The 12,483-nt window shown below is 43.1% G+C and overlaps 1 protein-coding gene across 5 annotated transcripts in view; it reads right to left on the bottom strand.

The window, feature by feature from the left end:
• The window catches only part of ADGRF5 (adhesion G protein-coupled receptor F5), a 103,392-nt gene that overhangs the window by 63,876 nt on the left and 27,033 nt on the right, over nt 1–12,483 (bottom strand). For 2 of the 5 annotated variants that reach the window (XM_010356505.2, XM_010356507.2), the window contains exon 1: nt 6,166–6,467. The exons of 2 other annotated variants lie outside the window; for them this stretch is intronic. The gene's annotated coding sequence lies outside the window, so the exon portion shown is untranslated. Of the gene's footprint in view, nt 1–4,335; nt 4,454–6,165; nt 6,468–12,483 lie in introns of those variants that run through there. One more of the 5 variants, XM_030929356.1, reaches the window with a different exon arrangement.

Below are 12,483 nucleotides of genomic sequence, written 5' to 3'. Positions count from 1 at the left end.
TCCTCCCTTTATGGCCCCCATCCATTCCATCTCTCTGAGAAATGGCTTTGCTGTCCTTAGCCCGTTACTTCTCTTCTGAATCTTCATTTCCTTCTCTAGGGATTTTGTTAGATTTTGGCCATATAATGTGTGTACTACTTAGAAAGAAAAAAAAAAAAAACAACAAGTATTACTTTATCCCCCCACCCTCAACCCCAAGAAATACAGTACCCTGAGAAGTGCTTGCTAGTTCAAGATTTCCTTACTCTGGACAGTTTGACTTTAGTCCTCACCTCATTATGAAAAGTATTCTGTAGAGGCAAACCCATAACATTTGCCCCAGTCCTCACTTTCCCTGGCCTGCGGTGGGTACCTGCTCCATTTGTGCATGGCCTCCTCCTCTGCAGGGCTCCCTTTCCCTTTCCTGGTTCTCAAGGCTCCAGAGCTTATGCCTTTTCTCCTCCTATGCTCCCATCCTCATCATCCTGCAGCTGCCTCACTGTGTGCCCTGCCAGATACCTCTCCTGGGACTACAGCTCTTCTCTCTTGACACCTTCTCATAGTGAGCTCATCCACTTCCATAGTTTTAATTATCAGTTTATGTGAGAACTCCCAGAACTGTATTTCCAGTCTCTGACCTTTATGGCATATTGCTTCTTTTCTTGTCCCCAAAGATATCTCTTTCCTCTGCATTCCTATTTCCCCTCTTTGCTAGATATTAGGCAAGCCTTTTCAACTATACTATTTCCACTTGAGTGTAAATTCAGATCATCGAAAACTGAATTTGTCTCCTCTCCCACTGCTCTCTCCTAAGTCATCCCTTCCCAGATTTGCCAACTCTTGGCTTCATTCTCCAGTTTCCTAGGCTCACAGCTTCACAGGTGTCCTTGGACAAAAGAAGTGGTGCGGAAGTAGAAGCAGCAATTCGACCAGGCACTAAGTCATGTTACCTGCTGCTGATGTGCTCAGAGCCCCTCATCGGTTTGGATATTGTCATCTCACCACACTGGTTTGGACATTGGGCCACCACATTGGTTCGGACATTATCATCTTACATCTAGATGGTTGCAATAATCTCCTGAATGGGCCCCTCCCTCCTTTCTTCCCTGATCAATAATCCAACACAACAGCAGGGAATTTATTTGCCCAGAACACTATTCTTCCTAAATTGTGGCTGCGTGTCATATTTAAATACTTTAAATGTTGCAAATGCCCAGAGAATATTTAAGCTAATTCACCAGGCAAGCATGATCACCATGACCCAATGTAAAATGAGCTCTATCAATTTTTCTCCCATAACACTTGGGTATAGAACAAACTGACCCACTCCCAGCTTTTATTGTACCTTCTTTCGTCATAAATATTAACAGAAAATACTGGTGGAATGCATTGCTACCTTGAAGCTTCTTCTCACACTATTCTTGGCAGCTGAAATGCTCTGTTTCTCCTTTCTAAGCTTTACTCATCATTTCAGGTCTTGCTTATTCATTCGGTAACAACAATTGCTATCATTTATCAAGCACTTGCTGTGTGCCAGACACTTGCCATATGGCAAGCATTAGGTTAAGCACTACACATGCACTAGACTCATTTAGTCCTTATAATCCTGTGTTTTGAGAAGTATCATCATCTTCATTTTACAGATGAAGAAACTGAGCCGTTGCTAAACAAACGCTGAGCTTTGGCTAAATAAACACACTTGGCAACTGGCCAAGTTTGTCTCCAAAGTCTGAACTCCGATCTTCATGACATATTGTCTCTTATCTTGTCTTCCCCAGAGATATATCTTTCCACTGCATGCACTGCATTTCTCTCCTCAGCTACTCATCTGGTCCTGCCATGTGGATGACTTTTCAGCACTGTGTGTTTTTCGTGCCTAGCACAGCAATTAGGCATATGGATTCTGAAGTCAGACTGCCTGAGATAGAATCCTAACGTGCCTCTATTTGCTGGCTTTTTGTCTCAGGTAATTTACTTAACTTTTCTGGATTCCCCTATCTGTAAAATGGGGAGTATGATTTTATCTGAGGCATAGGATTATTGGAACAACTAAATGGGCTAACAATCGTCTTTATAAAACACTGAGTAAGGTGCCTGGCACATAGCAAGTACTCGATAAATATTGTTTGTTATTTCTCCTAATGCTATCCCTCCACTAACCCTCACACACAGGCCCATGTGTGTGATGCTCCCCACCCCGTGTCCATGCGTTCTCATTGTTCAACTCCCACTTATGAGTGAGAACATGCAGTGTTTGGTTTTTTCTTAGAAATACCTAATGTAAATGACTAATTGATGGACGCAGCAAACCAACATGGCACATGTATGCCTATGTAACAAATCTGCACATGCACATGTACCCCAGAACTTAAAGTATAACAATTAAAAAAAATCAGTCAAAAAAAGTGTTTGTTATTAAAATTCTCAATGCCTGTAACCTGCTTTCCACTAAGAGTCTAAGTTGATTAAGAAGAAAAGTTCTCGGCCTTTGCAATTCCACGGCACTTAGCAAGTCACTCCACAGTAGGTGATTCCACTAGGCTGTAATTTTAAAAATTTCACATTGGCGATTATCTTTTAGGAAATAGGGAAGATTCCAATTATTTTAACCATCATGACCAGAGTCACACCATGTGATCTGAAGTGTTGAGCTGATAAGTAACTTGTGAATCATGGTGTGCCCATAGCTAATATGTATATTTAACTCAACCATCCTTATTAGAGCACCTACTCTGTGCAGAAACTCATAGGTCCTGGGGAAACTGACATAAATACTGAACAGGCTCTGTAGCCCTCTCTATGAAGGAGACAAACATTGCACTGACGAGAGATACTAACTTGAACTGTATCAAGAAATGTCAGTGGGGAAAAGGCTTTAGGGGAACATGTTATAATTAAAAAACAGCTGTGACTTATTGTCTATTCATATTTAGTGCAACCCAGAAAGTGGCAGCCCATGCAAAGGATAATTAGTATTTCTTTTTTCCCCCTTTCTCTTGGGATTGGGATACAACATGGCAAAATGACCTTGAACAAAAAGTATGATCCGATAGTCATCTGGCATTAGAAAAGCACATCCTGTTTATCTAGAACATTTAATCTGCCTTTGTAAAATCTGCAAGTCTCAGGGAGCCTACGTATCTACAGTGAAGTCAGCAGGGATGTTCCAATTAAAACTGGAAAGTCAGTACCATTGTTGGAGGTGTCGGAAATCTCTTCATTCTGACGTGCAGATGTGTCTGCTCCTCCAAAAAACAGCAGCAGCCAGAATTCTAATGATCTGCACTGCTGCTGACACTTTTGGCCCTAATTTCTTGGCTTCATAAACAGCCGTTGTTTCTGCTTCTCAGTGTAGCCACTGTATCTCATACAGCCCAGACTCAGTGAATCTCAACCCCAGCTGCCTTATAGAATCACTTTGGAGATTAAAAACAACAAACAAACAAAAAATCTAACCATGCCCTGGCCCTGTCCTCGGAGATTCTGATTCAGTTTCTCTGGCAAAGTGTCTTGACATTGTTTTCTTTTTGTTAAGTTCTTAGGGTGACACTGATGGACAGCAGGTGACAGAACCTGCTAATATCTGGACAAGGCAATAGTTTAGTCTAACTTTAGATTCCCAGCAAAACATCTACCATGTGGCTACAAAGCTGACAGAATCCAGTCAATCACGTTAATTCTCTATTCCACTTGACTTTTATCCTCATAGTACTGACAAAAACAATGGGACTGCAAAGACAGCAATCTGAGTTTCTTCTCATCTCAGTCCTCCAAAAAAATTCATTGTGCCATGTGAGGAAAATAAATTAACCTCTGAACCTCTTGTTTTTGTATTCCATTAGATGAGAATAAGTTGCCTGCTTTACCTGTGACATGGAGAAAGAAGAGGCATAAAAGTCTTTTGATAGCTAAAAAGTTGCATATAAATACAAGAGATTGAATGCATAATATTTAGGAGGAGACAGATTAGTCTCATTAACCTGAGGAGGTGGGACCCCATGGATATTTTTTAACTGCTCCAAAATGCCCCCAAGTACCCCATAGCACAGTAAGTGAGGTTACTATATCACAGTCAATAAACCCACACTCAGTGAGTGAGGCAGTGTTAGTCTACAGGACCTCAGTGGAGGTCTCTCATGTGGCTAACACTGTGCACTAGGAAGAAATGATTCATCAGAGTAGCCAGAGATCTGGAGAAGGGACAAAGGCAGGCAAATTTTACAGAACATCCAAAATCATCAAGGCCTAATGGCCCTATAGTTTGGGGTGGAGAAATCCTGTAAAGAACAAGAAAATATGAAATAGCTACTGAAAGTGTTTGTAATTATTCTTGGATTTGACATTGTTTATTTATACCTTTTTCCCAAAGACTCTCTCCATAAGCTGTGTCAACTTGTTCACAGTGATGTTTTCCTTATTTGCCTGTCTCTTAACATTGTTGGTGCGGAGGGGAAGGCCATCTTTTTACAGAAGACTAAAAGAGATGGAAAATGAACCCATCTGTTAAATGTATTTATTATCCACTGAATAAAAGGGCAGTCTCTCCTATCTTTACCTTCTCTGGGACATTAGCTATTATCTATCTAGTTAATTTCCTGTTATTTTATTTTCTCCCCTTTCATTTCTAGAATAAGAAACCTCTGGTGGCCTTCAAGGGAAAACCCCAAACCACTAATTGGTAAATCTAGAATTTAATCCTTAGGAGGTTATTATTAACATTATTAATTGTCAAAGCCAAAACCAACACAAAATAGTAATGGTAAACATGAGTAAAACTCTTTTAGACTTTTCTAAGAGTTAAAAGTGCTATTCATGTTTCCCATGCATCATTTTATCCTTTCACTGAGAGGAAGGAGTTTAGGATCATCACATGAACTTGACAATGAGAATTTACTGTACTCCTGTGCCCCAGCTTGTCCTAAGAGCTCAGAAGAACAGAAAATAAAGCTCTTAACTGGTAACACAGAAAACAATTGATAGAGTAATCTTTGGGGAGGGGAAAAGATTGTATATTGGGGGTGCAATTGAGAACTGTTAAGAGAAGACCCGTTGCAGTGACTCACGCCTGTAATTCCAGCATTTCGGGAGGCCGAGGTGGGTGAATAATCTGAGGTCAGGAGTTCGAGACCAACCTGGCTAACATGGATGAAACCTCATCTCTACTAAAAATACAAAAATTAGCAGGGTGTGGTGGCAGGTGCCTGTAATCCCAGTTACTCAGGAGGCTGAGGCAGGATGATCACTTGAACCCAGGAGGCAGAAATTGTAATGAACCAAGATCGTGCCACTGCACTCCAACCTGGGTGACAGAGCGAGACTCCATCTCAAAGAAATAAAAATAAAAATAAAACCTATTTAGAGTTATTCTTTTATGATAGGAATATAGTCAAGTATTATTTGTGTAATTCAAAAATAACCTTCATTGAAAAACCAACTACATTAGCCCTTTATGAAAGAAAAACTGCTATAGTGAAGTGGTGTGGCTTGGCTTTCTGAAGTATGAGAAAACATGGTTTAAGCAAACTGCACATGATAGAGTTGCTCCTTTCAAAAGGAGTCGGCCTGGCCCTGAAGCCCCCACACTTTTACTGACCTCCTTCCTAACACTGACTACAAACTCCTTCCCCCTCAGTCCTGGGTGGGAGGCTGCAGCCTACATTTTACATTTCTAAGGTCATCCCTTGCCCTTTGGAATGACTCTCCCGGAGCTGAGCGAATACCCAGGGCTCCTCCTGCAACTGGGATGCAGCCTCTTCCTTCTTCAACCCGACCACAGCAATGGCCGCCTGGCCCTGAAATGCTCTTGGAAAGAGCAGCAGCTCAGTAGCTCAGGAATGCATTGGTTTTTATAGTATTTTCTGGTTTAAGGATGAGAGAACTTGTTTGGGAAAAAAAAAAAAAAAAAAGGTCTGTTATAAAGAAAATCCTAAAGGATCCCAGCTAGTTAGTTGCTCGATACTTCATCTCCTTTAACATAGTCTCATTAACTGGACCAACAGTGTGCACAACAGTCTTGACTGGATGTACTTTACCTTCCCAACATACATATCATAGCTACGCAAAAGAATAGCAGGCAAAGAGGATCGTAAGTGGAAGATGTCTTAAGAGAAGTGATTTAGGAGCCCCTGATCTCTTGCTACAAAGGGAGACAGAGCGACAGACCGTAGTAGGAGAAATGTCTGTTACCTGTCCAGCACTGCGGTCCCCCGGCTGGCTCCTGCTCTGATCAGATGCCTAAAAGCTTCCCAGTTTCCACTATGGGGCCATTTGTCCTGGGCCTCCTGGGCAGGGGGCCTCACGCCCAGTGAAGGGAGAACCAAGCAAGACTCATTTCGTGTTTTCAGGCAGGACTGGCAGCTCCGCTTTCACGCTCAGCCTCACTGAGGCCTCCCCCAGCTATGATCCTCCCAGCCTCACAGAGTCATCCCTGAGAGCCGCGCTGCTGTTTTAAAAACAAAAAGTGATTTCCTGGTCCTCTTCCCCGGATGGCGTGTGCAATTTCCCTCACGCCCATGGGAAGTCCTTCAGATCCTTCTTATCTGGAAACCTCTCCACCAAGTGGACAGACTTGTTTAGTCAATGCCCCTAGTTCTCACTTTCCTTTCTCCAAAGAAAAAAATCAGAAAAGCAAAACCAGAGCAAACCAAACATAGGTTAGAGCTAATGAGAGGTACAAGATGCCTGGTTTCAACTTAAAAGATGACCACTAAATTAGATTGTAATTTCAGAGTGGAAGGAAAATTAAGATAAGCGATGAATTCTTTGTCTTTAGCAGTGCCAAGAAAGCAGAGAATAAAAGAATCCGCAGAAGAGAAGAGATCTAAGGAAGTTGTTTAGTCCTCCCCCGTGGGAGGGCTGTACCTTAAAAATGCCACATTGGAGGGATGTCCAGTTCTCCTAGGTTTCCAGGGAAACTCCGTGAGTATTTGTGTATCAAACTATAAATTTAGTGGTACTTAAAATACCACTCGGTAACACGGATATTTAAAGATAATGAGATATATGGTAAAGGCCTGGTTGGCAGGCTGCATTCAGGTTGTTGGGTTTAAAGATGATATAGTCAGCTCTTTTTTGAACTGGAAGTGACCCCACTGATCCTCATTTTACAAGAGAGGAAACTGAGGCCCAAGGAGAAACCTTCCCAAGGTCAGAACACAGATGGAGAATGCTGTTTGACTCTCTACTCTGGAGCTCTGCCCACAGAAAATTTGATGAATGGCCTGGAATCGGCATTGGAAATAAATGCTTCAGGTGAGTCGAATGCAGGTAGTCCCAAGAGTAACTTCAGAGAATTCCTCATAGTGTCAAAGAAAGGACTCTGGAGTCAGACTGTAGGAATTGACGCTTTAGTCCCACCAATTTTATGTGGCCACGTACACATTACTTGACCCTATTGAGATTCAATATTGTTTTGTTTTTAGACAGAGTCTCACTCTGTTGCCCAGGCTAGAGCCCAGTGGTGTGATCTTGGCACACTGCAACCTCTTCCTCCCGGGTTCAAGCGATTCTTACACATTACTTGACCCTATTGAGATTCAATGTTGTTTTGTTTTTAGATGGAGTCTCGCTCTGTCGCCCAGGCTAGAGTCCAGTGGCGCGATCTTGGCTCGCTGCAACCTCTTCCTCCTGGGTTCAAGTGATTCTCTTGCCCCAGGCTTCCAAGTAGCTGGGACTATAGGTGCCTACCAGCACATCTGGCTAATTTCTGTATTTTTTTTTTAATAGAGACGGGGTCTCTCCATGTTGGTCAGGCTGGTCTCAAACTCCTGACCTCAGGTAATCCCCTGACTCAGCCTCCCAAAGTGCTGGGATTACAGGCATGAGCCACTGCTCCTGGCCCCGAGATTCAGTTTTATTATGTGTGAAAGTGGGATGATAATAGTACTGAGTTTACAGACTCTGCTGAAACTGAAGAGGAAGAGTTTAGTAACTGTTCATTGTTCTCTGGAGCCCTGGGCTCCAGTGCCTCGAAGTTCATCCTCTCTCCCCTCCAGCTGTCTTCCCTTCTTGTCATGCTATCAGACTAGGGCAAGTCAGCAACCACCAGCGGGACTTAGGCTTGAGATCAGAGTATTTGGGCAAGAAGAGGATGAACTTCAAAATGTTATTATTCCACTTCTAGACACTGATTCTCAACTGTAGTCTATAGCTTGGATTGGATACACCCTGACTTAAGAAACAGCCTGCTGAGAGACACAGTTCCTGGGCAAATGCTGCCTGTTTTCCTGCTTGTGTTTTGGTTGTTGGGTGCAGCAGGCTCTCTAATATGGAATGGGCGTTGTCAAAGTGGCTGTCCCTTTCCTTCTCTGAGGAGCAATTCTTCTCGCCCACAGTTCCCTGCTTGTTGTTAGGAACACTGTGTGCTCGCTGCACACACATTACAATGAAAACAAAAGCAAATAAAAAATGGAACCACCATATGGCCCCAGCAGCAACCCAGAATGAACTGTGGATGGAGAGACCCTGCCCTGTCATAGCTACGGCTGGAATTGACTGTCACAGAGGCCGTTTTCCCGAATTCTAAAACGTTGGTGTTGGTGGCTGAACCCAAACTTCTTCAACCAAACTGCAAATGTAGTCAGAATAATTCACCAGTCAGGTTATCTGTGTTTCTTAATATGAAATATCTCTCATGACTGTAAGGTACAGTCTCATTAGAGACAAAGCTCCTACTTTCTCATGAAGAAATTTCAGCACCAAATAAATACGTATTTTCCAGCATGTTCCCAGCTGTTTCACTTCTGCCCTTCTTTCACTCTGCCCTTCTCCTTTCTTCACACAGGTAACATTTAGTCTCCTTTTAAGTTCCAAGTGTTATTTCTTCCAAGGACTCTCCTATTTCTCCCAGTCTGAGCCAAGTATTTCTTTTCCCTGATCCCACACTGCCAGATGCATGTCTTTTTGAAGTTACCACACTGCATTCAAACAAAATCCATTTGTTTGAATGGAGCACCTTGAAGGCAGACACTGGTCTCATTTATGTTATGCCCAGCTCCTATTATAGTGCTGGTATATAGTGGGTTATCAATAAAAGCAAGTGAAATTAAACTCTCCATTTCATTTTCCATTGCTGGTCCCTCCTCTTAACATAAGAGTGTCTCACAGCTCAGTCTTTGAAACCCTTCTCTGTTGACACTTATTTCCCAGGTGATCTCTACTAGTTTTGGCTTAAATCTTTTTGCTGATGACTTCCAAATGTCTATCTCTATCACAGACCTCTCATCTGAATTCCTGACTCATGTAATCAACTGCCTACTTGATATCTCCATTCAGTTGTTCAGTAGGCCCTCCAACAGAACATGTCCCAAACTAAACTCCCGATCATCCCTCCCAAACTAGCTATACCACCAGTCTCTCCCATATTAGCAAAGGGCATCTCCATCCTTCCAGTTACCCAGATCAAAACCCTGAGAGTCATCTTTGAGTCCTCCCTTGCACACTTTACATTTAATTTGCCATCAAATCTTGTTAGCTCTATTTTCAAAATATATGCATAATCTGGCACTTCTTACCCCTTCTGCTGCTGTCATTCTCAACCAAGCCATCACTGTCTCTTGACTGGATAATTACCAGTGTCTTCCCTGTCTCTGTGCATCTCCTCTTGCCCTTTATAGTCTGTTTTGAAAACTGCAGCTAGAATGGTCTTTATAAAATACAAGTTATATAAAGTCCACCTGTGCTCAACTCATCTCCTGCAGTCAGAGCACAAGTCCTTTCAACAGCCAGTGAGACCTACATGATCTGCACCACCTTCTGTCCCCATTGTTCATGCTATTGCAGGCACACTGGCCTTCTTGCAGACCAGGCAGTCTTGCATTTCAGGGTCTTCATACTTGCTGTTCTCTCTGCCTTCCAGGGATGCTCTTTGTACAGATTTCCTCAAGACTCACTCCGTCACCTCATTCTCACTTTTGCCCCAATATTGCTGTCTTAGTGAGGCCTTCATTGATAGCCATGTCTTACATTTCATACCTCCACGTCACCCCCACTTGCTTTAGTTTTCCATATCATCTCTGGTACACTATATTACACTTTTACATTTTGCTGGATGTATCCACCTTGCATCCCTGCACTAGAAGGTAAGCTCCCAAGTTGAGTGCAGTGGCTCATGCCTGTAATCCCAGCACTTTGGGAGGCTGAGGCAGGTGGATCACTTGAGGTCAGGAGTTCGAAACCAGCCTGGCCAACATGGTGAAACCCTATCTCTACTAAAAAATACAAAAATTAGCAGGGAGTGTTTGCTGGTGCCTGTAATCCCAGCTACTCAGGAGGCCGAGGCAGAAGAATCGCTTGAATCTGAGAGGCAGAGGTTGCAGTGAGCCCAGATTGCGCCATTGCACTCCAGCCTGGGCGACAAGAGCAAAACTCTGTTGCCTGCTTAACTGATTCATTGCAGAGGAGTATTTGAAAGTGCAATGCACAAGTGAAGTTATTAATGCCACAGCCCTGGCCAGCATAGCTAAAGTACATATTAGTTCAACTTGCGAAATTCTCCTAACTCCACATCTTGGCAGGGTAAGCCCTGCTTTTATAAATTTTCTCTTATTTTTTAATCCATAACCAGATGTTGGTAACCCTTTTGACCCAAGGGTAACCCTTTTGACCCAGCTCTCTTTTGGTATTTCTACATTGAGGCCAAGAAAGTTCTCCTTTGGCACTGACCTGTCCTTATGCAAGGAAGGAACTGGCAAATAACTGGGCAGTTTCATAGTATACAAATGGTCTTATTCTTATCTCGGGTGTGTATATTTTGGCAGAGCCTCCACTAATGGAATTGGTCATATTTGTGCTTAGCTGCAGCCACCCAGATTTTATTTGCACTTACTGCTACTGCACCCTTTCCACCAATAGACGGTGTTATTACACCTTCTTTGTACATGCGTCTCTCAGACATTGATGTTGTTTTGCTATGGAAGATTGCAAAGTTTCCATCTTTTGAGCCAGCTGGACACAGTTGACAGCTCCCTTCCAGCACTTCTTATGACTTCAGTGATGGCCCCAGCTTCTGCCAGAAATCCAAGTCACCCTCCAAGTGGGACCCTTTTCTGGACTCTATTCCTAGCACTACCCCCTCTGCCATCTCCTGGAAGAGGAAGAGACAGCACCTCTGGTGAGGGGGGACAGTGAGGATTTGAGGTATGGTTCATTGAGGTGTCATCCACACTTCTCTCTTGACCCTTATTGATCTATTCTTGGAGAGTGCTGACCACCAATGGCCTGTGAGCCATCCACAGCCTTCATATTCCACTTTCAATTCTTAGAGATGACATGCTGTCTACGTAGCAGGAAGTCATTTCTGATCCCCATGGCATGACATATGTCAACCACATGCCTCAGCTGTGATGCACAGAATTTCAGTCATCGACTTGTCATTGACTCTTCCTCCCTCAGTCCCCTCCAACCCAGTCCCATGGAGAAGAGCAGGTATTTGAGGACATGGCATTCTTTCTTGTCTTGGCCTAGGAGGGAATCTATTTAGAAGGAAGCTACACTTCTCCTCTCAATGTACACATGTCATTTTGTCCATGTACGCTGGGCAGTCACTCCTGTTTTAACCTCTGCTTCTTTACCAGTGCATCCTGGGTGCGGGCGCTCTGCACTGGTGGGTACTGTATACTGCAGTAACAGCGAGGTTGATCTGCAAACATCAGGCAGAATCCTAGCTTGGGACTGCAAAGCCCTGTCCTCACAACACCATCTCCCATCCAAATTCCATCATTCTATGCTATTTTCAGTGCTTCAGCTTTTCCTTTGACTCCCAAAAAAGTTTCCCTCATTTTTACCTCTGATTGTAGAGATAATTTCCTCAGAATTTATCAAGGAAATTAGTGAACAGTCACAATGCCAAAACCACTAGACAAATATGTACTAAGGGTCATCCACGCCAGGAGAAAATCAGAATCAAATAATGTTAGAGCAAAGGGTGGGTGGGGGGTGCAGCTGGTGATCATTTGTTCCAAATATCTAGTATTAAAGTTGAAAGGCTTAACCAAGGTCACAAGCAGCATTAGTGTCAGAGACAGACTTAGAATTTAGATCTTCTGTCTCTGCATCCCATGCTGTTACCTTATGCTCTGGTGACCCCCAGCCCCCACCAACACATGCATTCCCATCCCCAATTTTCTGGTAGAAGAAATAGTGGTTCTAAGTAGAATAAGGACACATGGAGGTAAAGTCCTGTTACACCTCTGTACTGATGAGAACAATAAAAAATCTGTCAGCATTTATCCCCTCTTTATTTAGTTAACACAAATAACACATCTGATGCAAGCCAGCAACAGAATTTCCTTGTTAACATCATTATCACAGAAGTAGACCAGCAACAGTTAAGCAGTCTCTTTTCCATCCACAACCCCCAAGTCCCATCCACTCACCTAGGTCCCAGCTTTCACAGAGTACTCAGAACAACATCATAACAGGTGATAAAGGCCTGAAACCTCCTTCTCAGACAACACCCATAGACAAAGCTTTGTCATCAACAAGTCGACAAGCAAGCTTTACTGC

Source organism: Rhinopithecus roxellana, chromosome 4 (genome assembly GCF_007565055.1).
Source record: "Rhinopithecus roxellana isolate Shanxi Qingling chromosome 4, ASM756505v1, whole genome shotgun sequence".
Classification (NCBI taxonomy): Eukaryota; Metazoa; Chordata; class Mammalia; order Primates; family Cercopithecidae; genus Rhinopithecus; species Rhinopithecus roxellana.
The sequence above is the reverse complement of the archived record's forward strand: the minus strand, read 5'-3'. Positions and strand labels throughout refer to the sequence as shown.